Consider the following 2,958-nt stretch of genomic DNA (forward strand, 5'->3'; position numbering starts at 1 on the left):
CTTTTTAAAAATTTCTAATAAAATTTTGCATATAATGAATTTAATAACATTTTTTATATATTAAATTAAATGCAGGTTGTTGCCATCTTCTCAGGCTGCGCATATGGTGATGGTATGAAGCCATTTTTTCATGTGGAATTCCTAGAGATAGATATCGTACCAGATCAGAATGAATATGAGGTAACAATTTAAGGTAAGAATAAATTAATTTTTATTTATATTTATCCTCATTCGTCTAATATTATTTAATTCAGTTTTGCAGGTTAGGTGCATATGGCGGCCTACACTTGAAAATCTGGTGAATGAGAACTTCGAGAAGAGAGCACAGAAGTAGATAACAGATTCACATCATGTTGCTAGGAGAGGTGGCACCAAGCCTGATTAGATTCGTGAAGATGTCTGGAATCAGCTCTTTGCGAAGTGGAACACCCCTGAGTGGACGAAGAAGAGTGAATAGGCAAAGTTAAACAGAGCTTCTACTAAGGGTGGAGCGTTGCATACTGGAGGTTCTATTAGTTTTGTAGCCTATCGTTTGAGAATGGTAATTCTATTATAAAATATTCTTAATTTTCAGGAAAAGGAACGTGAGGGAGATGTGACTTCTGCTGAGAAGAAGAAGAAGAAGAAGAAGAAGAAGAAGAAGAAGAAGAAGAAGGAGGAGGAGGAGGAGGAGAACGGTACAAGAGAATGATGGATCAAACTGTGTGTTTCAGAGACATTTATATGATCCCAACACCAACACTATTTTATTTTTCCCTGTTGGATTATTTAATTTATATAACCTGTATTATTTTTATTTTAGGACAAGTATCATATTGATCTTGATGCATGGCCAAACTCAGCCTGAAGGCACTCAGCCGGCCCCGTAAAACATGACTGCAATTTGAACACAGTCGGCTGGTGGCGTGAATAAAGGTATAAATATTACTCCATATAATTTCTATTTTGGTATTAGTGTGAAAGTTGCATGTTTGTTTTCTTACTTCATTTACTTTCTTTTCTCGATTTCTCGTGAAAATAATAAATAAAGGTCGAGTCTACAGGATTGGAGTACAGTCATCCTCCAAACATCTACCAACAGCTTTATTCACTGGGCATCAGTTTTCCAAGAAGACATGGAAGCTATGCATCAAAAAGTGGATCAAAATGCCGCAAGAATTTCAAGAAACTCAAGCTTTGATCGAAAAATTATTAAAAAAGAAAAGCATGAAAGGTGGTTAAGCTGCAATGGAGTCTAAGTTGAATTGTTGTAAATATTACAGCTCGTTTTGTACTAAATATTGGATTAGGATTATTATTCTAGGTGTTTGATTGGTTGTTAGGTGTTTGGTTGGCTATTTTATTTGGCAGGTGGTGTAATTAAAAATACAGCATAATTCTGCTAAAAATTTCTCAGATTTGCGACTGAATGAGTCGCAAATTTCACCAGAAATTACCCAAATTGAGAATTTCTAAAAAAAATTAATTAAGATTTGCGACTGATTCAGTCGCAAATTGAGAATTTCTGAAATCTTTTAATTAATTAATACTCAATATGTACGGCTGTTTCGGTCAAAATAATTAATAAAAAATTATTTTTATTATTTAATTTTTTGACGGAATCAGTCGAAACTTTAATTTTTATTTATCTTTTTAATTCTGGTAAGCAACTGAATTAGTCGCAAATTTAGCGACCAATTCGGTCACAAATGACTTAAATTCAAATGTCCCTGTATTTTTCAGTTTGCGACTGAATCCATCGCAAATTTCGACTGATTCTGTCGCAAATATATTGCGACCACGTTTTTTCGACTTTTCCGACTGACACTTTTCAGTCGGAAATCCGTCAGAAAAATGCGATTTTCAACCAATTTTTGACTGATTTGACGGTCACAAATTTGTTATCTTTTAGTAGTGATGTTCATTCATAATCTTATCTAAACAGGGGCGGGTGCACATGAGTAGAAGCGGTATCACCTGAGATAAATGCTTAATGTTTATACTGGTATTCTGCAAAATGAAGCAAATATATAGTAATGACACCGCTTCTTATCAGAGAGTATTTCTTGGTTTGCTGGTCAAGCTTGTATTTGGGGTTGCAAAGGTTGTAGGTTCGAATTTGGACCTAGACATTCTTATTTTTAAAGATCGTTGAGCGAGCATTTTTGTTAAAAATTTTAGGCTAAGGAGAATTGAACCTACACCTCTTTTGCAATAATATTCAACTAAACCATTGGGCCAAGGCTTTCAATAGTGGGAAAATGATATTAAATAATACTTATTTATTTTTCTTATTTATGTAAATACGTCACCGCTTACAAAAAGTTGTGTGTATGCCCCTGTATCTAACCTGGTATGCCCGTATATTCATCTCAACATCCTCATTTCAACTAATTTCATCTTCTGAACATGAGAGTTCTGGACTTGCTAATACTCTACCCCATATAACATAGTTATACTGCATCCTATTCACAAAGGAATTTCTAGCATGTCGCAATACAAAAAAGAAAGAAAGATAGAAAGAAACTTCTTATAACTACGTTACTGATAAGGGTTGTGATGGAGTGATAAGTATTCCTTGATCCTTAATCAGATGTCTCGGATTCGTGCTTCGAATATGAAGTCATCTTTGTCACAGATTACTTCCAATGTGAGACTTCCCGTGCGAATGCGGATTTCGATGGGTCCTAATACGGGCAACGGACACCAAATGAAAGCCCCAAAAAAATGATAGACTCTATCATTAAAGTTAAATAAGACATGTCATGTTAATAGCGGCTGAAAATCATTTTGATGGTACGTGATTAAAGATATGATTCTTGACAATCGAACAGTATTATGAAAATATTATAGAAAAAGAAAATCCGCCCATACCAGTGGAAAAAGTAATATTAAGAGAAAAGTCTAATTTCCGATTGAAAACTCATTTATTTTTAATTAAGTTAAAAAAAAGTCTATTGTTCATTGTCCTGGTTAGTA

This window comes from Nicotiana attenuata, unplaced genomic scaffold, assembly GCF_001879085.1.
Source record: "Nicotiana attenuata strain UT unplaced genomic scaffold, NIATTr2, whole genome shotgun sequence".
In the NCBI taxonomy this organism is placed as follows: domain Eukaryota; kingdom Viridiplantae; phylum Streptophyta; class Magnoliopsida; order Solanales; family Solanaceae; genus Nicotiana; species Nicotiana attenuata.